The sequence below is a fragment of the Mixophyes fleayi genome, chromosome 1 (genome assembly GCF_038048845.1).
Source record: "Mixophyes fleayi isolate aMixFle1 chromosome 1, aMixFle1.hap1, whole genome shotgun sequence".
In the NCBI taxonomy this organism is placed as follows: domain Eukaryota; kingdom Metazoa; phylum Chordata; class Amphibia; order Anura; family Limnodynastidae; genus Mixophyes; species Mixophyes fleayi.
The window spans coordinates 429,177,835-429,201,322 of NC_134402.1; the positions used below are offsets into that span (position 1 = coordinate 429,177,835).

Below are 23,488 nucleotides of genomic sequence, written 5' to 3' on the forward strand. Positions count from 1 at the left end.
GGGCCCTTTGTAAAACCTTGGGCATACGATTAGCACTCTCATCGTCTTACCATCCGCAATCTAACGGACAAACGGAACGAGTCAATCAAGATCTTGAGACTTTTATTAGGATGTTCTCTTCAGCCAACCAAGACAACTGGGTAGAATTGCTCCCTTGGGCTGAATTCGCCCATAACAACATGTACCATGAGTCATCATCCAAAACTCCATTCTTTGTGGTCTACGGTCACCATCCGTCTTTTCCGGAATTTCCTGCCCTCCCGCCCACCCAAGTTCCTGCTGTGGAGACTGCTTGTCAGACCTTCAAAAATATCTGGTCTCAGGTCAAAACCTGTTTAAAGAAGACATCTAACAAATATAAGTCTTTCGCAGATAAGAAGAGGCGGGCTATTCCACCACTAAAAATTGGAGATCGTGTCTGGTTATCTACCAAAAATATTCGTTTGAAGGTTCCATCTATGAAATTCGCCCCTCGTTTTATTGGTCCATATAGGATCATTCAAGTTATCAATCCAGTATGTGTTAAACTTCTTCTTCCTAAGAATCTTCGGATTTCCAATGCCTTCCATGTGTCCTTACTCAAACCTCTTATTATCAATCGTTTCTCGACTCCTCCCTCAGCACCGCAGCCAGTTCAAGTTCATCAGGAGGAGGATTTCGAGATTACTGAGGTATTGGATGCAAAAATTTCGCGAGGAGTCCTCCGTTTCCTCGTTCATTGGAAGGGCTTTGGTCCTGAAGAGCGTTCATGGATCAAAGCTGAAGATCTTAATGCTCCTGCCCTTCTGAAGAAGTTTTATTCCAAAAATCCGGACAAGCCCGGTTCCAGGCGTTCTGTGCCCACCTTTAAAAGGGGGGGTACTGTCACTCACCGGACTGTGAGTGCTTCTTCCCGGACTATTAGGAACCGTGGACGTCCTCTATCCTGAGGGACTGCGCATGCGCAGCCCTTTCCAAACCTTCAGTGTATGTTCCTTTAATTTAATTGGCAGATCAGGCAACCTCCCTATATTAAGCACCTGTGGTCAACACCACGTTGCCTGATCTTGGAGTCTCATTCCCCATGAGTCTCTGAAGGTGTTCCTGTGTTTCCTTGTTCATTCAGCCCTGCTGATTCCTGTGGTTTCCAAACCACTTCTACCTCTGTGGTTTCCAAACCACTTCTGCTACTGTGGTTCCCATACCACTTCTACCATCTACTATATCATCGTGACTGTGAGCTGATTCCTATCCGCTGCCTCCGTGCACTACAGTCTTCTAATCACTTCAACTCTACCATGTATCATTGGGACTGTTAGCTGATGCCTATCCGCTGCCTCCGTGCATTACAGGCTTCAACCACATCCACTCACCTGTTCATGATTGTGACTGCCAGCTGATTCCTATCCGCTGCCTCCGTGCACTACAGGCTTCAACCTGCAACTCGTCTGTGTTTCATCATCGTGACTGCTAGCTGATTCCTATCCGCTGCCTCCGTGCACTACAGTCTTCAACCTGCAACCCGTCTGTGTTTCATCGTGACTGTTTAGCTGATTCCTATCCGCTGCCTCTGTGCGCTTCAGTCTTCAGTCCTTGTCTACTCTACCGTGTTTCCTTGAGTCTGCTGCCACTATTGCTACCCGCTACTCTCCGTGATCATCTGTTCCAGTTCAACTCTGCTCCGGTGTCCCATCGTTACTGCACCTGCTGGTTGCTATTGGTTACCTCCGTGTTCCCGCAGAGACCCGCTGCTGTTACTTCTCAGCGCTACTCATCCATCTACTGCTGATCCGCTCTCCACGCTTTCCTGTGTTCCCTGCTGGTCTACCTACCCGTGCGCTGCACCTACTAGACCACCGCTTCACCCATCCAGGGACTTCGCATCCTGCCGGCCTCCTGCCGTTCAGGTATCTCTGCACTCCTGTCTGACTGCCTCCTGAACCACGGTATGCATACTTCTCATTGACTGTGCTGTGTATTGCATACCTTGCTGGACTGTGTTGGTTCTCCTCTGGAGTGTGCTATCCGCTGAGTCTATTGCCATCATTGACTGTGTTATCTTATGCTGGACTACTTCAAGAGACTTTCTATATTGGCAGTATTGTTCAGTCATCTATACATTTATATTGTGCATATCACTGTGGTTCAAAGTCAAGGTGCCCGTGTATATCTTGTGTTGCAGTCTCTCCCCGTGCACCTCCTCACATATATATTCAGTGGTACAACTTGCTGAAGGCAGACCACTGATCCCTGTTTCCTGTATCACCTGTTCCAGTATCCTCTCACATAGCAGTGGTACAACTTGCTATCGCAGACCACTGACTACCCGGATACCTCCACTTGGATTCCACTCCTTCACTCAGACAGCGGTACAACTTGCTATCTGCAGACCGCTGACTCTCATCACCCCCTCGTTTCTGTTGGACATTCCTCCTCACTATAGCAGTGGTACAACTTGCTACCGCAGACCACTGACTACCTTCACGTGTCCTTTGTCCATACAGTTCCTCGTGTATTACTACCTCCATATTGCCAGTGCTGCTAGTCATAGACTTTCCTGAGCATCTCATCACCTGCTATTTCCTGTTCCGTGATCACCCTGCTACCAGAGTACCATATTACCACCTATACTGCTCTGGTAAGCCTATCACCTGGTGATCCCTGGGTAAAGACTCCTAGTGCCCGTGACAATGGATTTGTGAGGGATAGGTCACGTCAAACTAATCTAATTAGTTTCTACGAGGAAGTTAGTGGAAACTTAGGCTAGGGCAGCACAATAGATGTTGTCTGCTTAGATTTTGCAAAGGCCTTTGATACAGTGCCACACAAGAGGTTGGTTTACAAAATAAGGGAACTGGGTCTAGGAAACAACATTTGTATTTGGATCCAAAACTGGTTAGAGAATAGGGAATAGAGAGTTGTGATAAATGAAACATTTTCTAATTGGTCAAAAGTCTTAAGTGGAGTACCTCAAGGTTCCGTGCTGGGGCCACTCCTTTTTAATATATTTATTAATGACTTTGGTGATATTTTAGAGAGTAAAGTTTCCATTTTTGCACATGACACTAAACTCTGTAAGGCAATAAAATCAGAGCAAGATGTAGCTTCTCTACAGAGGGACTTAAATAAACTGGAGGATTGGGCGGCCAAATGGAAATCGAGGTTTAACATAGATAAATGTATGGTTATGCATTTAGGGATCAAAAACAAGCACGCAATCTATAAATTAAATGGAATTCATTTTGGAGAATCTATAATGGAAAAGGATTTGGAAGTGCTCGTAGACAGTAGCCCAAGCAATAGTGCTCAATGTCAAGCAGCAGCTGCAAGGACAAATAAAGTATTGGCATGCATAAAAAGGGGTATAGATGCAAGGCAAGACTGTAATTTTGCCACTGTATAAATCGTTGGTAAGACCTCCTCTTGCAAATGGAGTACAGTTCTGGGCACCACTCTATAAAAAGATATTTTGGAACTAGAATGGGTTCAGAGAAGGGCGACAAGATTGATAAAGGGTATGGAGTCATTAAGTTATGAGGAAAGGTTAGCCAGTTTAGGCATGTTTACTTTAGAAAAGAGGCGTCTAAGAGGAGATATGACTACTATGTACAAATAAATTAAGGGTCAATACAGAGAACTTTCATGGGAACGGCTATACACAGGACACGCGGTCACCCGATAAAGTTAGAAGAGAGGAAGTTTCACAACCAGCAAAGGAAGGGGTTCTTTACAGTAAAGGTAGTCAAGATATGGCATTCACTGCCAGGGATGGTTGTGATGGTTGATTCAATAGATATGTTTAAGAAAGGGTTAGACAAATTTTTAGCGGAAAAGTGTATTCAGGGATACGACCGTTAATTAAAATAAATGATAGTAGTGGATATAGGGAAAAAATAGGACTCCAATACTGGGTCTGGGAGGGATTTTTCCTGATTGAAACAGATTGGCGGTTGCTTAATCTGGATCAATTTCAAATATAAGTGAGGGATCACAGGAGATCCAAAATAGGTTGAACTTGATGGACTGGTGTCTTTTTTTCAACCTCATCACCTATGTCACTATGACTTGTAATCGGGGGTGTTCTGCTTCCCCATCATTGTGGCTGCTGCTCACACACTACATGAGCGAGTGTGGCTAATGACACCATAATTGGTGCAGGAGTAGAGGAAATATTTTAACTCTCCCTATCCTGTCCCTACTCCTCTCATGATGCTAATGGTCATTGTGGGAAGGAGGGCAGGAAACTCGTGTCACCTTCTCTCCTTCTACAATCCGTTAGTGCTGAGCACCCAGCGATCAGCGTGCTGGAGGAAATGGGGAAAGGCATGTCAGGGACCAGGAGACTAGGTCACAGAAGGGATGGGCTGGCTTAAAATATGAAGTGGCAGCATAGAAGATATTGAGCCCCCTGTAAACTCGGGGGATGAAATGTGTAGTACAGGGGTAATAAATATGCCCATTGTGAAAATTAGCTAATAAACATAAACAGGTAATAAGATACAACAGCAGTAGCAGTGTTTTTGTTTTTAGATAATGCAGGTAACCTTGTTGTTGTTCTGCTTTTATTTACAGTAGCTAGACGGTAGCAAGTCTCTTGGTTAAGTGGGCATGGTAATCTACGCTACGCATTTAGTTGAACTATTAGTAGATCACTGAAGGCAATGAGCCACCACAGTGCTTATTATTGTGCTGTCCTATGTGCTCTCTCCAGTGCAAGATAGAGGGAATCATGGGGGCACAAAGGTGGCTCAGTGGTTAGCACTTCTGCCTCACAGCACTGGGGTCATGAGTTCGATTCCTGACCATAGCCTTTATCTGTGTGACGTTTGTATGTTCTCCCCGTGTTTGAGTAGGTTTCCTCCGGGTGCTCTGGTTTCCTCCCAAGCTCCATAAAACAAACTAGTAGGTTAATTGGCTGCTGTCAAATTGGTATGTGTCTGTGTGTATGTTAGGGAATTTATTCTGTAAGCTTCAATGGGGCAGGGACTGATGTGAGTGAGTTCTCTGTACAGTGCTGTGGAATTAGAGGCGCTATATAAATAGCTGATGATGATGATGATGATGAGGGAATGGTGGAACCATGCTTTCTTTTACTTGTAAGATACTCCAGTTACCTAGAAATGCTGCCATAGGTCATGACCTCTAACACATATCTCTACAGACCACTAAAACTCTTGAGATACTGAGAGCATACAGTAAAACATAACATTAGGGTACGATACAGTAGATGTGACGAAACAGTAAAATACACAGAATCAGATAGCCAGACCTGGTCAACCTGTGGCTCTCCAGGTATTTGTGAAACTACAAGTCCCAGCATGCCCTACCAGCAATTAGCTGGCTATCTACTGGCAAAGCATGCTGGGGTTTGTAGTTTCACAACACCTGGAGAGCCACAGGTTGGCCAGGCCTGGAATAGTCGAACCAGCATCAGTGAGGTGCAAAGCAGGTATAGCAGCCTATTACTATGGGGCCTGTTTATTAATTAACAGCATTTGCCATATTAATTATCATCTGTTATTGCAGCAATGACAGATGATTTTTCAGATGAATTTACTAAAATAGTGCTATGTAAAACTGCGTTAGTCTATCTCTACTCTCTCCCCACTTTGCGATAGTTAAAGAAAAGGGAGAACAGGAAGGTTGCGTTGAACGATACGAAGATCCGTCTACCGCAATCCTCTCCCCATAGAGTAGAGCGGCTAACGCCATCTTCCGATAGTGTTAGCCAATTGGCTCAAACTACAAAAAGCTATGCTTTTTGGAGCTTGTTAAATAGCACCGACCGAAGTCGGCATTGAAAATTATGGGGACTGCAGTTTAATGCGAAACCTAGCCTAATGCAAAATATATCTATGATATCTCTTATTTTATTTTTTTTATTGACATCTATCTATATAGTGCAATGTTGATTTTGGGGTCAGTATGTTGTTAAGTATAGAAATAGAATAAATGTAAGTGTTGAGTGTAGAGGGGTGGAAATTGGGTAGAATAGTCTAGGGAGGTCACAAGGGTGATTTGGAAATTTGATAAGCTTGCCCGGAGAAGCGAGTTTTCAGGGAACTCGTAAAGGTTTGGAGGCTTGTGGAAAGTCTTGTTGAATGAGGCATGGAATACCAGCGTGAGTGCATTATGATAAAAGTCCTATATCTAGAAATAGGAGCATATAATGAGTGTGGATGACTGGCATAGAGTTTGGGGAAAACAGAGTGGTCCAGTTAGGAGGTATTTTGAAACAAATTAGAGATGGGGCAGTTTCGCATACCATTTCAAATGGGATTTTACCATTCTTGCCCTTGAAGTAAGAAGGAAGCTCTTGGGCATTGTTGGTAATTGGAGGAGTTGGTGTGGGAATCTTGAGAAGAAATGTAAAAGCATTAAAGAGGCATTTGGGTTACAAGTCTGAACGTTATTTGTTTTTTTCAATGTCCAGAGCCTTTCAGTAGAGTGGCAAATAGCAGTATATTTGAGGAAGTCATGAGAAGTACAAGACTTTCGCTAATGATGCTCTACTTTGCGGGAGAGCTTTTGAAGGCAGCACATTTGTGTAGTGTGGCAATGCCAATAACGTTGTTAATGCTGAGAAGAAAGAGTAGCAGGAGCTGTTGCTATTGCTTGACTGATATGTGGGACTGCCAGATCAGAACAGAAGAATATAGTCTTCAGGAAGAGATGTCCTGCAGAGAGGTGGAAAGTTGATGAAAATTACCAGAGCTGAGACATTTGCGGTTATAACGAGGCTTGGTTGAGTGCTAGAAGCAGAAGGATTGAGAGGTTGAGAAAGATAATTATAATGTTTAAAAGTTCTTATATTGTGCTGGTTAGTATATTGCAGATAAGGAATGAAGATAGAGAAGTTCATGAATGTTAATTAAAAGAGAGTGGAGTAGTTAAGGACAAAACATATAAAAGGATGCAAAGGAGTTTGTGTGAGTGGGGCAGGGGGATGTTGTAATATAAGGATAATGCCATAGACTTATAGTAACGAATCAAGGAAAATAAAGGAAAAGGAAGTAGTGAGAATTAAGACCGTCACATTACATTGTCCTGGACAGCGAGGTGGTGACTGCAGTTTTCGGGTGTAGCAGATGGTGTGTTGCTATTGGTCCTCAGATGTAGTCTAATGGTGATTTCTCATCACCAAATCTAAATAAAAAAAGAAATGTGCTCACTATAGTGCCTGATATTTTTTTATCACTGCGTATCACTGCAATTCATCATTAAAGCCCGGCCTGGAGCAGGACAAGTTAATTTATCACTTCACCTGGCCGCCCTGTGGAATATCTGACTAGCCAGATGACACATACTTGAGCATTCAGTTCCACTTAGTAAAGAAAACACTTTTGAATTTTATTTCCAGCAGGGATGGTGACCCCTCGATATATAGGTTGAAGCACTTTTGTTGGCGAAAACACCCATCTTTGACAACCATACAGCTTTTCACCCTATGATAAATATACCCCTATATTCTAATTATACCCAGCAATGCTTCCCTTAGGAATGCCACAAATGCTAATGGTTGGATAGTCACATGTAATTATTTAGAACAAGCCTCCAATAAACTGTTAGAATAGAAACAAAGATATGCTTAGGGTACTGCATAATTTCTCACAGTAAGAGAGATAGTTCATCCTTCTGGAATGTCCGGACTCCTGGGGGACCAGACCGCCCTCCTGGATCCCGCTGCTCTCTTTAGTGCAGTGGGCGTGATGCGCCTCATCAGGTCCTCCCTTGGCTGTATGAGGAAGCAATTTGCATCATCGTACAGAGGTGGGTGGGGCCTGCTGGTGCGAGTCATGATATACCGCCCCCGACACGATAACGCGTATCCAGTCATCATGCCCAGTGCAGTTGCCCACTGTAAGTATGTGATAAATCCAGTAAATGTAGACCCAGTAGTTGTGACAGGAACTAGGACAAGATTATAAATAGACTTTTACAGAAAAAAATAACAACACTTTAATTTTGCTTGGGTCAGCATGGTGGCACAGTGGTTAGTGCTGCGGTCAGGGGTTTGGTTTGGATCCTATCTGTTTAGAGTTTGTATGTTCTCCCCATGTATGCATGGTCTGCCTGCGGGTGCTCCAGTGTGTGCGTGTCTGTGCAGAATGGAATATAGATTGTTAGCTCTCTGGGGCAGGGACTTATGTGAATGGTTAAATATTGTAATATGTAGGCGCTAAATAACTGTTAGTAATAATATGTGTTTTTGTATTTTATTTAGCACACTTCATAAGAACAATCCCATTGACAATGCTGTAGTAAAAGTCACATTGTGTAGTGTGTTCATTATTATACAAGTGCATTACTTTGTATTGATAAATCTTAGTGAATATTAAACTATGCGTTTGTCACAGGAACCTCAGCTGTCCATTATAGCTCGGTGTCTGTGTGTCAGTGATGTATTGTGACTTCCTTAATTAAAGTTTCCAGCAAGTCAAGGTCTCAGCTTTATGTCTTTCTGGCATTTAATCACAAAAGCTCTTTTGCATTGTATTTGTTTACTCTTTGTAGTGATATTTATAATATATATTCTTTAGCATGCTCATTGGTTTTCTCAGCTGATTTATATGTCTGCCCTACAAGGGTTGCCAAGAAAATAATGTACCCAGAATTCATCTGGGAGACTTTATTTCAGCTGATTCTGAAGTTTTGAAGTCTTGTATAATACAGGTAAAGAGACGTGAATTTATCTTAGATAAATACTAACAACAGTAAGGCACCAAACTCAGAGCCCATGCACGCAATCCTGTGGTGTATAGCTTCACCATTACTAGTACTATAATAAAGCCTCACTATTGTCAATGGCACAATATAGTCCCTCCACTGTTAATGCTACAATATAGTCTCATCATTAGTAGTAATACAGCATAGTCCCATTTAATGCTAATACTGCAATATAGTTCCATCACTACTAATGCTACAATATATACCTATCATTGCTAGTACTACAATGTAGTCCCATCACTGCTAATACTACAATATAGTCTCATCACTGCTAGTACTAGAGCATAGTCCCATCACTGCTAATATTATCATATAGTCCTATCACTGCTAATGCTACAATGTAGTCCCATCACTACAAGTACTAGAGCATAGTCCCATCACTGCTAATATTATCATATAGTCCTATCACTGCTAATACTACAATGTAGTCCCATCACTACTAGTACTAGAGCATATTCCCGTCACTGCTAATATTAACTTATAGTCCCATCACTGTTAGCTTAAAGTGTTTCCCCTAATTAGACTTTTTGAAAAACAGCTAGAGAAATTGAAGGAGGAAATTAAATAAAGCAATTCCGTTAACTATGCTGGACTTGTAGATTTAGTACTTTATTCACTTCACCAGGATCCAAGAGTTATCAACATCTTGAAATCAGATCACTACATTTTGGCAACTGTGCTTGATCCTAGGTTTAAGAGCTATGTCTTCTCTTTCTTTCCAACTGACCCAGATCTCAAGAGATGCAATGAGCTCCTGGTCAGCAAGCTGACAGTTCAAGTGGTACATGACTCAACAACGTCTCCTCCTTCAGTTTCTCTTGTAACTGCTTCTAGGAAAAAACTTAGCTTTCCCAAGACGCCCAGTGGTGATGCAGATGAGTCAGCAAAACATTTTCACGTTTAGTCTGGTCTAAAAGAATTGCGCAAAAATCATGACAGCTGTGCGTAAAATGAACTACAAATTCCATGAGGAAGGCCATTACCGGCAATTACATCAATGTACACAGATTTCTGTGATGTTGGATTCCAGCGGGGATGAATTAGTATTGTTTGAGGATGATGTACACTGATGAGGGTGAATATGATGACAGTGTAGATTGCAGGTGCTGAGATCTAGCTGAGAGAAGGGAGCTAGCTGATGCTGGTATACTTCGTAATATTTTGGGTAGAATGGCATGTTGGCAATTTTATGTTTTTCTACAGTAAACTTTCACCTTTATTAGAGAGGTGTTTTTTTTCTTTAAAAAGGTACAAGCTTTTTATTGACATTTTTGTTTCCCTGACTTAAACCACTATGCACTTGAACATAGGCTTTACCACATGAGGTAAAGGGATTAGTATCATCATGACTGAGACTGAAGAGTAACAAGGACCCTGCCACCCCTCCAGTTTCTGTATGAGCTATGGCACAGTGGAATGTTACTGGAGACTTTTAAGAACACTGACAGCACTATTATTATAATTTTTGTTTCAGCACTAAACACTGCCACCTCTATTTCTGAGTGAGCTGTGGCACAGTACAATGTGACTACAGATTTTGAAGAATACTGCCAGCCCTATTATTTCTATTTCAGCAATGACAATTAGCAATGGACCTCTCCTGTTTGTGTGTGAGCTATATAACACAGTGCAATGTGACTGCAGATTTTGAACAACACTGCCAGCCCTATTATTTCTATTTCAGCAATGACAATTAGCAAAGGAGCAATGTACTTCTCCTGTTTGTGTGTGAGCTATAACTCAGTAGAATGTCACTGGTGACTTTCAAGAAAACTGCCACCTCCTCCTCTTTCTGTTTTAGATATGACGCTGCCCAACTGCACTAGAGACTGCCAAGAGCCGTTCTACCTCTTCTGTATCTCTCTGTGAAATGACGCTGGATCGCCATGGAGGGCGGTACTGATAGATTCCAAAACTTGCGAAATCCTACAACGCAACATTAACGTTTTGCCTCGTTTTCAGTTCCGACGGGGCGCGAAAGTGCAGAGCCGACTCGGCTCGGTACTCGGATCTGCGAAGTTCGGGTGGGTTCGGTTCTCGGAGAACCGAGCCTGAGCATCTCTACTGCTGATACTATAGTATAGTCTCGTCACTGCTGATATTATACTATAGTCTCAACCACCTCTGATACTACAATATAACATTATAGTTCAAATACTAATAATGCTGCAATATAAGTCCACCTTTACAACTAATACAGTTTAGCTACACCGCTGCTACACTATAGATCGGTATTCTGTACTACAATATAGTCCCATCACTGCTAATACTTTATTATAGTCTCAACCAGCTCTGATACTATAGTATAACATTATAGTTCAACTACTACTAAAGTCCACTTTACAACTAATACAGTTTAGATACACCGCTGCTACACTATAGATCATTATTACTTCTGTACTACAATATAGTTCCACCACTCTTACTACTCTTCAGCGTAGGCCAAAATTATTGCATCAAACTAGATTTGGCAAAACTTGTAAGGGAAATCTAGCATATCATTTTTTAAATGTATTATTATTAATGTAATTCCAGTATTTGGGTGAGTTTGATGAGATAAAATTAAAATGAATGTTTACTTACTTGGGAAGTTCAGGGAGGAGTTCCATGTCAGGATGGCGTCCGCTTACATTCTGGTATGAACCTCCACTCAGAGTCAGATCACCGTGCGCATACGCGGACTTTAGCCGCGCATGCGCAGTTTACGTCAAGCATTCATGGACAAGCGTTAGACTGCTGGTTTACATGAAAAACACATTGTGGAGGAGCGGTACATTATATATCTCTGCAATATCATCATCATAATCATCTATTACGCTGTGCAGAGAGCGCACTCACATCAGTCCATGCCTCATTGGAGCTTACAGTCTAAATTCCCTAACATATACGCACAGAGTGAGAGACTAAGGTCAATTTAATAGCAGCCAATTAACCTACTAGTATATTTTTGGAGTGTGGGAGGAAACCAGAGCACTCGGAGGAAACCCACGCAAACATGGGGAGAACATACAAACTCCACACAGATAAGGCCATGGTTGGAAATCAAACTCATGACCCCAATGCTGTGAGGCAGAAGTGCTAACCACTAAGCCACCGTGCTGCCCACTATCGAGTGTTATCGCTGCTCATTAGTAAAAAGACCCCTAATACATTATTTTGTTAGAAACAAGAGCCGGCATATCATGTTTTATTTGTGGCACTGCTTACATATTAATCTTTGTCCAGAAACACACAAGCATTGTAAGTAAATGTTGTGTTAACTGAAAAGCGCAGTGATGACAGTATTTGGCCCTTTAGCTTTAATAACAACATAAGTTCCGCACAGAATAGACTTTTATAGTCAATTTACCTCCAAAATCTTAGAGCAACTATCCGTCATCTCCAACTATAAAAAAAATGCCACTGACCTTGAAACAAAAATTTGAGCCGTACCAAGTGGAATTTTTACAGTGGCTTAACCGTATATTGATATGTTTTTATCATTGCAGCCTTTCCTGCATAACTTCAACATACATGTTATGGTGTGAATTTGATTTATACTTGTCCAAGTCTCCCAAAATTTTCTATTAAGCTGATCTTACATTGTGGATTTGGTACATAACTACACAAAAATTAGCTCCTTTTCAATAGGGTCCTTCCTTGGGTTACTACTGAGGCCCTGCCCACTAAGAGTAAAACTAAATTCATTGGCTACCCATTGACCGTGATTTGCTCTCATTAATGCACAATTTAGTAACCTATACCAACCAATCAGATGTTTGTTTCATTAGTCTTCAATACACTGGTCTGATGAAAGTTAATTGATGTTTGATTGATCTGGGTTACTGCACTTTTGCAGTAATATTATTCTAGTTGGTAAATAAGCCCAAATGCCTTTGTTATCATAAAGTCTTGATTCATAAATCAGCCCATATTATTAATAGAATATTGCAGCTTTATACCAAGGTTCTATGGAACACTTGTCAATCTCCCAGCAGAATATCATCAATCACTAGACCACTGAAGGTACAGAAGCCCTGTCCATGTCGTAATACATATTTTATATTTCCAGTGATTACTGATCCTTTGATTTAAGTGCACTCCCTATCTGCCTATAGCTTTTTTGTATTTACAGAAGTAATTTCAACTGCCATTCACAAACCAGAGTTTAGTGGCAGTGATCTTATTTATTAGAATGATAATCCTGAGTTGTTAGTAAATCTTACTTGTTGTGAGAGACGACAGCTCTCGCATTTCCAGATTTCCAAATCTCATAATCCTCCCATAAAATTAATTTTAACATGGAATTAATCCAGCTGTTATTGCTTTGCTCTGTACGGCTTTGCTTCCTCGTATCAAATTTGTTTCTTCGATGATTGTTTTTGTCTGAAAATGCTCTTTGCATGCAGAGCACAATATGTTATTTGAAGTTACTTTTGTGTTGCATCATTGCTTATCTGTGGACTTTCTTTCGCCAGAATTGGGATATTTTTGTGTTTTTGAAAGGATGTGAAGATGCTAAAGAGATTTCGGGTTGGTTATGCTTGAGGACCACAGTTTAAAAGTCTTGATACGGTGTACTTGGTCCTGGATATTGTATGATGGATATATTGAATTTATGTTGCTATTGCCACTTTAAGTACTGAAATTATTATGCTACAAAAAATAAGCTTCATTTTTATTTTTATTTTTTTTAAAATAGTTATTTTGAAAGCTGTTCCTTTAACGATTGAACATTTTTATTTTCATTCATCACTTCAGTCAGTTACAATTGATCCAATATTCCAACCACATAATGCAGATATATAAATATATATTTAAACGCCCCCAGTTCTCACAGGCAAACGTACTTTCTTTCCTCATGAAAACACATTTATCTTTCCTTTTACATTGTTTTTGTAAGTAATAACAACAATCAAATTAGGGATGTGCACCGGCGACTTTTGAGGTCTCGTGTTTTGTGTTTTGGATCCGGATTTTCGTTATTTTTGAGGTTCGGATTTGTCTCGCAAAACACTTGACGAAAGGTCTCGGTTCGGATTTAAGGTATTGGATTCGGATTTTTTTTGAAAAAAACATAAAAAGTTTAAAAATCAAGTTTTTGGGCTTATTTTCACTCCTAGGCTATTATTAACCTCAATAACATTCAATAACAAGCATTTCCACTAATTTACAGTGTATTCTGAACACCTCACAATATAGTTATTAGTCCAAAACGTTGCAACAAGGTATCTTTCTGGACTGCGTAGAGGAGTGGGTCACCACAATATATATTAAAAACCCTGAACTTTTATGATTCGCACCAATAATTGTACCTGGACTGCGTAGAGGAGTGGGTCACCACAATATATTAAAAACCCTGAACTTTTATGAATCGCACCAATAAATGTACCTGGACTGCGTAGAGGAGTGGGTCACCACAATATATATAATAAGAAAACCATCAACTGGTTTGATTCGCACCAATAAATGTACCTGGACTGCGTAGAGGAGTGGGTCACCACAATATATTAAAAACCCTGAACTTTTATGAATCGCACCAATAAATGTACCTGGACTGCGTAGAGGAGTGGGTCACCACAATATATATAATAAGAAAACCATCAACTTGTTTGATTCGCACCAATAAATGTACCTGGACTGCGTAGAGGAGTGGGTCACCACAATATCTTAAAAACCCTGAACTTTTATGAATCGCACCAATAAATGTACCTGGACTGCGTAGAGGAGTGGGTCACCACAATATATATAATAAGAAAACCATCAACTTGTTTGATTCGCACCAATAAATGTACCTGGACTGCGTAGAGGAGTGGGTCACCACAATATATTAAAAACCCTGAACTTTTATGAATCGCACCAATAAATGTACCTGGACTGCGTAGAGGAGTGGGTCACCACAATATATATAATAAGAAAACCATCAACTGGTTTGATTCGCACCAATAAATGTACCTGGACTGCGTAGAGGAGTGGGTCACCACAATATATTAAAAACCCTGAACTTTTATGAATCGCACCAATAAATGTACCTGGACTGCGTAGAGGAGTGGGTCACCACAATATATATAATAAGAAAACCATCAACTTGTTTGATTCGCACCAATAAATGTACCTGGACTGCGTAGAGGAGTGGGTCACCACAATATCTTAAAAACCCTGAACTTTTATGAATCGCACCAATAAATGTACCTGGACTGCGTAGAGGAGTGGGTCACCACAATATATATAATAAGAAAACCATCAACTTGTTTGATTCGCACCAATAAATGTACCTGGACTGCGTAGAGGAGTGGGTCACCACAATATATTAAAAACCCTGAACTTTTATGAATCGCACCAATAAATGTACCTGGACTGCGTAGAGGAGTGGGTCACCACAATATCTTAAAAACCCTGAACTTTTATGAATCGCACCAATAAATGTACCTGGACTGCGTAGAGGAGTGGGTCACCACAATATATATAATAAGAAAACCATCAACTTGTTTGATTCGCACCAATAAATGTACCTGGACTGCGTAGAGGAGTGGGTCACCACAATATATATAATAAGAAAACCATCAACTTGTTTGATTCGCACCAATAAATGTACCTGGACTGCGTAGAGGAGTGGGCACTGGGCACCACAATAAAATATATAAAAAACCTTCAACAGGTCTGCATTACACTACACATACGGCTGCTCCTCCATCCTCTCCATCATATACATGTTGGAGTTTTAGCATGTGACAACCTCTTGTTTTTGATAATGTCAGTGCATTTTGAATATTTTTCAATTTGCCCCACACCACTGAATGTACTTTATCTATGATACGCATCTATCTATCTTGACTGCGTAGTGTGGTGGCCCCGGTACACAATTTGGTACCGGGGCCACAATAAAATAAATACACCCTCCACGTGTCAGAATTCCACCAAACAAGTATCTGGACTGCGTAGTGGGGTGGCCCCGGTACCCAACTTGATACCGGGGCCACAATAAAATAAATACACCCTCCACGTGTCAGAATTCCACCAAACAAGTATCTGGACTGCGTAGTGGGGTGGCCCCGGTACCCAACTTGATACCGGGGCCACAATACCTCCTCCAAACATGCTACAGACAATTCGTCATTGAGATCCCATTAAGTATGTTAAAGACAGACAGGGTCCAAGTGTTATTAGTTGACTTTGTAAAGAAAAAAACTGTCCCTGTTGCACATAGTCGTGCAATGAAGACTTACTTTTTCATTTAAAGGCACGATCTTTCAAGTGTAGTGTTTGTAAGTCTAAGTCATATTATACTTTTGGTAAAATTGGTTTTTTTGGTTCCTCTTTATGTTAATTAATTAGTAATAGAATTAAAGTAGGAAATAGAATTAAATAGAATTAAAGTAGGAAATAGAGTGGTATAGAGTTGTAGTGTGGTATAGATAGAGTGGTCCACACAATATAATAATAAAACCCTCAACTGGTCTGAATTCCACCAAACAAGTATCTTGACTGCGTAGTGTGGTGGCCCCGGTACACAATTTGGTACCGAGGCCACAATATAATTAAAAAACCCTCCACGTGTCGGAATTCCACCAAACAAGTATCTGGACTGCATAGTGGGGTGGCCCCGGTACCCAATTTGATACCGGGGCCACAATACCTCCTCAAAACATGCTCCAGACAATTCGTCATTGACAGACCCCAGACAGACAGGGTCGTAGTGTTATTGTTTGACTTTGTAAACCCAAAAAAATGTCCCTGTTGCACTTGCACATAGTCGTGCAATCAAGACTGACTTTTTCATTTAAAGGCACGATCTTTCAAGTGTCAGAAAGAGAGAGAAGACACAGGAGAGGAGAGTTGTAGCTGGGGACCTGGGGTGGAAGCTCCCAGGCTCCCCCAGCATTGCCTGGAAGTCTGAGCGTGGTGACTGAGCCAGGGCAAGGAATGTGTGCCCTGGATGAGGGGGAGAACTCCATGCCACTATAGTGAACCCAAGAGAGAGGGGGACACTGCACATGGAAGAGGCCCTGGAGTGAGGGCTGCTACAAGAGGCATGGTAGCTGTAGTGTCAGATCCTGAGGCTGAGAGTACACAGAGTGACGTGTCAGAGCACAGGAGACATTATCCCCGCAGAGGAGGGATGAGCTGCAGTTGAGAGGTCTGCTGTTGAAATAGGACATGCACACTTTAACAAACCAATCATTTCAGCGACAGGGCCTACCAAACAACTTTGACTGAAATGATTGGTTTGTTTGGGCCCCCACACCAAAAAAGCTATTCATCTCTCCCTGTACAGACTAAACAGGCTCTACTGAGGCAAGATGTCGTCCTCATCCTCAACCTCTGATTCCTCTCCCCCTACAGTGTCTACTTCCTCCTCATCACACATTATCAATTCGTCCCCGCTGGACTCCACAACCACAGGTCCCTCTGTAGTATCTGGAGGGCAGTGCTGTACTTCATTGAGGAATTGATTATTCATTTTTATAAACATCATTTTTTCAACGTTGTGAGGAAGCAACCTCCTTCGCCGCTCACTGACCAGGTTCCCCGCTGCACTAAAAACTCTTTCCGAGTACACACTGGAGGGGGGACAACTCAGGTAAAATAGAGCCAGTTTGTACAGGGGCTTCCAAACTGCCTTTTTTTCCTGCCAGTAACAATATGGACTGTCTGACATGTCTACTTGGATGGTGTCAGCAAAGTAATCATCCACAATTTTTTCTATTGTGACAGCATCCAATGCAGCGAGAGTAGACATGTCTGCAATGGTTGGCAGGTCCTTCAGTCCGGACCAGATGTTATCAGCATCCCCGCCAGTGCCTCTTTTGGGAAAACTGAGCTTTTTCCTCGCAGCCATAGATGTGGAAGAAAATGAGGGTGGAGCTGTTGGCATGTCACGGTCCTCTTCAGAGGACAATCTCCTGACCAGCAGGTCTTTGCACCGCTGTAGATTTGTGTCCGCCGGAAACAGAGACACAACATACGCTTTAAACCGAGGATCGAGCACGGTGGCCAGAATGTATTCCTCTGACTTTAAAAGAGTGACCACCCTCGGATCCTGGCAAAGCGTACGAAGGGCTACATCCACAAGAGCTACATGCTTGCTGTAATCGCAATGGCTTACCAGCTCCTCCCTCACTTTCTCCAGCTGCTTCTGCAACAGCCTGATCAGGGGAATGACCTGACTCAAGCTGGCAGTGTCGGAACTGACTTCTCGTGTGGCAAGTTCAAATGGCTGCAGAACCTTGCACAACACGGAAATCAGTCTCCACTGCGCTTGACTCAGGCGCATCCCCACTCCTTTGCCTATGTCGTAGGTGGCTGTGTAGGCCTGAATGGCCTTTTGCTGCTCCTCCATCCTCTGCAGCATATAGAGGGTGGAGTTCCAGCGCGTCACAACCTCTTGTTTGAGGTGATGGCAGGGCAGGTTCAAGCTTTTCTGATGTGCCTCTAGTCTGCGGTAGGCACTGGCTGAATGCCGAAAGTGTCCAGCAATTTTGCGGGCCACCGCAAGCATCTCCTGCACACCCCTGTCACTCTTGAGGTAATGCTGCACCACCAAATTAATGGTGTGGGCAAAACATGGGACGTGCTGGAAATTGCCCATATTTAATGCCCGCACAATGTTACTGGCATTGTCTGACACCACAAATCCCCATGAGAGTCTAAGTGGGGTAAGCCACTGGGAGATAATTTCCCTCATTTTCTCTAATATGTTGGCAGCGTTGTGCCTCTTATTAAAGCCTGTAATGCACAATGTTGCCTGCCTTTGCATGAGCAGCCATTTTGTAGATGCTGCTACTGATGCAGCTGTTGCTGTTGCTGCGGAAGGGGATGCATCTACCCAGTGGGCTGTCACAGTCATATAGTCCTTCGTTTGCCCAGAACCACTTGTCCACATGTCCGTGGTTAAGTGGACAGTGGGTACAACCGCATTTTTAAGAGCACTGAGGACACTTGATCGTACTTCTCTGTACATTTTTGGTATCGCCTGCCTAGTGAAGTGGAATCTCGAGGGGATTTGGTACCGGGGACACAATACCTCCATCAACCCTCTAAATCCCACTCCACTGATGGCGGACACCGGGCGCACGTCTAACACCAACATTGCAGTTACAGCCGCAGTTATACGCTTTGCAATAGGGTGACTACTATCGTATTTGGTGGTCATGGCAAACGACTGTTGGACGGTCAATTGTTTGGTGAAAGACTTAGCGGTCTTACGACTTCCCCTCTGGGAAGATGACCGACTAACAGCAGCAACAGCAGCAGTGGCAGTAGTAGGCGTACCGCTGCAGGATTCCTCGGATGAATCCCGTATTGAGGAGGACTCAGTCTGGCTGGTGACTTGGGCTGCAGGACTGAATCTGATGGAGATTGTGGAGGAAGTTGACGAGGAGGGTGTTGCTGGTGTGTATCCAACTGGACCACGGGATTTAGGTGTCCCTGTACCGATGAGGGTCCTAGCCCCAGTTCCTGAACTAACCACTGAACTATGAAGGTTATTCAGGTGACGTATAAGGGAGGATGTTCCTAGGTGGGCAAGATCCTTACCCCTGCTTATTTGAGCTTTACATAAGCTACATATTGCCATACATTGGTTGTCTGGATTTGGATAAAAATAACTCCAGACCGAAGAGGTGCATTTTTTGGTCTTCTGACCAGGCATGACGATGGGCTTTTTCATCCCATGGACATCAGCTGTTTCCCCCCCTGGTGCCTCATTTACAATAACCACATCACCATCCTCATCATCAAGTTCCTCCACAGCGCCAGCTACATCATCAATAGCCTCCTCCCGAGCCACCTCTTCCCGTACAGTGATGGGAAGGTCAGGCTTGACAACCACCAACACGCTTGGACTCGCCTTGGGGATTTGTGATAATTTCTCTTTAGAAGGCAGAGTTGTTTGCTGTTTTGTTGCTGACAGCATAACTCTCTTCAATTTTTTGTAGGGGGGGGGAGGAGGAGGAGGGCTAAGATCCGTGGGTGAAGCTGAACCACTAGTCATGAACACGGGCCAGGGCCTAAGCCGTTCCTTGCCACTCCGTGTCGTAAATGGCATATTGGCAACTTTACGTTTCTCCTCAGATGATTTTAAGTTTCTCTTTTTGCTACTTTTTCTTAACTTGGGCTTTTTGGATTTTACATGCCCGGTACTACGAGATTGGGCATCGGGCTTGGAAGACGACGTTGATGGCATTTCATCGTCTATGTCATGACTAGTGGCAGCAGCTTCAGCATTAGGAGGAAGTGGGTCTTGATCTTTCCCTACTTTATCCTCCAAATTTTTGGTCTCCATTATATGTAGCACAAGATACTGCAGAATGTGTGAACTTGGTAATATTGCAGTACCAATGGACTTATAATGCTGGATTGGTTTTGCAAATTTGGTTATAATTATTATATATATTTTTTTTTTTTTAAATTTTTTATTTTTTTTTACTTTTTTTTTATTTTTTACAAACTTGGGAATAATGGGGAAATAACTATGCCCTTAGAAGCACAGAGCACAGGACACAGCACCACTGGACTGAACAGGACACGGCACAGGACCCAGCAGCACTACGGAACTCAGCAGGACAGAGCACAGGACACAGCACCACTGGACTGATACTGCAGAATGTGTAAACTTTGTAATATTGCAGTACCACTGGACTTTTACTGCTGAATGTGTGAACTTGGTAATATTGCAGTACCAATGGACTTATAATGCTGGATTGGTTTTGCAAATTTGGTTATAATTATTATATATATTTTTTTTTTTTTTAATTTTTTATTTTTTTTTACTTTTTTTTTATTTTTTACAAACTTGGGAATAATGGGGAAATAACTATGCCCTTAGAAGCACAGAGCACAGGACACAGCACCACTGGACTGAACAGGACACGGCACAGGACCCAGCAGCACTACGGAACTCAGCAGGACAGAGCACAGGACACAGCACCACTGGACTGATACTGCAGAATGTGTAAACTTTGTAATATTGCAGTACCACTGGACTTTTACTGCTGAATGTGTGAACTTGGTAATATTGCAGTACCAATGGACTTATAATGCTGGATTGGTTTTGCAAATTTGGTTATAATTATTATATATTTTTTTTTTTTTTTAATTTTTTTATTTTTTTTTACTTTTTTTTTATTTTTTACAAACTTGGGAATAATGGGGAAATAACTATGCCCTTAGAAGCACAGAGCACAGGACACAGCACCACTGGACTGAACAGGACACGGCACAGGACCCAGCAGCACTACGGAACTCAGCAGGACAGAGCACAGGACATAGCACCACTGGACTGATACTGCAGAATGTGTAAACTTTGTAATATTGCAGTACCACTGGACTTTTACTGCTGAATGTGTGAACTTGGTAATATTGCAGTACCAATGGGCTTATACTGCAGGATTGGTTGTGAAAATTTTGTGGTAATTAAAAAATATTAAAGTAGTTTTTGGTATTTTATAAAAAAAACTTTTTTTTATTTTTTTAAACACAGGGGAATATTGGGGAAATAACTATGCCCTTAGAAGCACAGAGCACAGGACACAGCACCACTGGACTGAACAGGACACAGCACAGGACCCAGCAGCACCACTGACCTCAGAAGGACAGAGCACAGCACACAGCACCACTGGACTGATACTGCAGAACACAGCACAGCACAGCACAGCACAGCACTAAACAGCACAGCACTAAACAGCACAGAACTAAACAGCACAGAACTAAACAGCACAGAGGACCACCTAACACACCCTCCCTCTACCCTGATCAATGCCCGAGTGAAGATGGCGGCGACTAGCGGGGAATTTATAGGATCCGAGTATCGCGAGATCCGACAACGGGATTATGAGTCAGAGCCTCAGTTTCACTTTTGAATTTGGCGCCAATACCCGGATCTGTCTCGGATCCGACTCGGATCCGCAACGTTCGGGTGGGCTCGGATTTCAGAAATCCGAGCGCGCTCATCCCTAAATCAAATCAGGAAAAATGTGTTCTACAAATGCGTAAAAAAGCCTGCATGCCGAGGGGCACGTGTCATGTGACAGTTTGTTCAATGAGAGCAGACAGGGTGAGGTTTAAACACTGCGTGCAAAGTAAAAGATCAAAGATCTTGTGTTTGGAGACGAACCCTAAAACCAATCATTCCCATATGGACTGACGCACATTAATTTTAGCCTCTTGCTAGCGAACCTCTGAAATATAGGGATGATGATGATAATGTCCACATTAATATTTATAATAATACATATATGGGCGTATTTAGTAATATGCACACACGCTTTGTTATCCATGGCAGCAAATCAGATTATGTCATTTTTCTAGTGCAGTTTAGAAAATGAAAGTTAACCCATACCTACTAAGGTTCCCAATTGGAAAATTGGGACAAAGTTGATCATGCCCCCAATTAACCCAAATTCCATGCCCATTTCCAGTGAGACCATCTTCCCTTTTGATCACTGAAAATAGGGCCCACTGACTGACTGCTGTGCTTTAAAACAGATCTGTGCACATAGCACAGTGATAAGCTCCATCATGTATATGGATTACGTTGAAAAATATTCTTCTTTGTGGAATATTTTTCCTCTCTTGGTTCTGTGGCTTTTCTGAATCCCATCAGGAATTTATCTGGCAGATCAGTCAGATAGCCACTTAGTTGTTTTTTTCCCCCACCTACTAAATTTATATTTCTTGATCTGTTTTATAATTCAGTAGCTCTTGAATCCCATCCGCACAGTACATACCTCCCAACCTTACAGAGGATCATATTGGACTTTTACAGAAGGTTGCGTGACCATGTCATAATAGGGGTGTGGCCACTTCATGAGGGGATATAGTCACACACCTAGTGCTTCTATGCAGAGCACCAGTGAACAGGGATATACCTCCCAACATAGGACAATGCAGTCCCTCAAATCGGGACTGTTGGGAGGTATGACAGCATGTACAGTGTCCTGGCATTTTCTTTAAAGTCCATATTCTTTCACAGTCACATTTGTACAGTGCTGGCTGAATGCTAACAGAATGGGTATACTGGATGTATTAATCACCTATCTCCATGTCCCCCATCAGTACCATATGCTGTGGTGAGTGTACAGATTTTGGAGCAATGCTTTCCTGATTAGGGGTTGGACTTGGGGAGATTTGGATGTTTTTTGGGTGGAAAGGAGACTTGGCCTAACATGTCCCATTTTCCAGTCAGGAAGGTTGTTTTGAGTCTTTGTCAGAAAATGATTCTGTTTTACTCTCTGGTGGAACTCGACGCGTTTTACCTCGTCATTCTGGTCTGTGCTCACTTGCAGACTCTGCCCACCTTACTTGTCTAATTAGTGATGCAATGGCATTACACCTCTGCCTTTCCCTAAATTACTCTTATTATTTACCTATGCATAATCAGCAAATAGTAGACCATCATTATACATACCAAACCAACCAACATTCCAAAATCACATTTTAAAAAATGGGATTCAATTAGCCAGGACCAATTCCATATCAAAATGACCAAGTTCCCCAACTAAGGGGCCACTACCCTGTTTGCCCAAGTCATATATGAGCAACAGATTTAAATTGGTCGGGGCAGTGGTTGAAATTGAAATTTAGAAGTGGGGGTAAGGAAATTGTAAATAAATATAATTCAATAGTTGTACAATGAGGCAGTTGGAGTAGTGGCAGTATGGTATACCACCGTATACACCCCTGATTGGGGGTATGTATATGGACTGTTGCAATACAAAAATCAGATGCACCACACTTGCCTTCAAATAGGGGCCGTGCAAGGACTGTAGTGCTAGAAATTATTACCACATAGTTGTCGCCACCC

General features: G+C 42.3%; 1 protein-coding gene across 3 annotated transcripts in view; it reads left to right on the plus strand.

Annotated features, from left to right (window-relative positions):
* TTC33 (tetratricopeptide repeat domain 33) overlaps nucleotides 1-23,488 on the plus strand; it is a 272,691-nt gene that overhangs the window by 181,156 nt on the left and 68,047 nt on the right. The gene's annotated exons all lie outside the window — the stretch shown is intronic.